Source organism: Tupaia chinensis, unplaced genomic scaffold (assembly GCF_000334495.1).
Source record: "Tupaia chinensis unplaced genomic scaffold, TupChi_1.0 Scaffold149537_1, whole genome shotgun sequence".
Lineage (NCBI taxonomy): Eukaryota > Metazoa > Chordata > Mammalia > Scandentia > Tupaiidae > Tupaia > Tupaia belangeri.
Genome location: NW_006209381.1, coordinates 454992 through 455367, shown reverse-complemented (window position 1 = coordinate 455367; position 376 = coordinate 454992).

The following is a 376-nucleotide window of genomic DNA, read 5'->3' as shown; positions in this document are numbered from 1 at the left end:
GGGACTCTTCACAACCTTTCTCTACTTGGCTTTTTCATAGCATCTGGTATTGGAGACCATTCCTTTTGGAACTCATTCACTAGTTTCCCAAAAACCCATTCCCTGTGGTTATTCCTCACTTTGTGCCACTCACTCCCAGGCTCTATCCTATCTTCTCTGTGCCCACCTCTAAAAGGCCGATGTTCCCCAAATTTGCATCTTATGCTCCATCTGGACTGTCTATCTTGTCAGAGAAATTGGAGATCGATGGAGAATACTTTTTAAATTAACTTTAATCAAAGAATAGCATGTGAATAGTCTAAAAAACAAACATTGCTAAAAAAAAAACCAGAACAAAACAAATGCCTTATTGCAAAATCAACAGCCTCTGCCTACT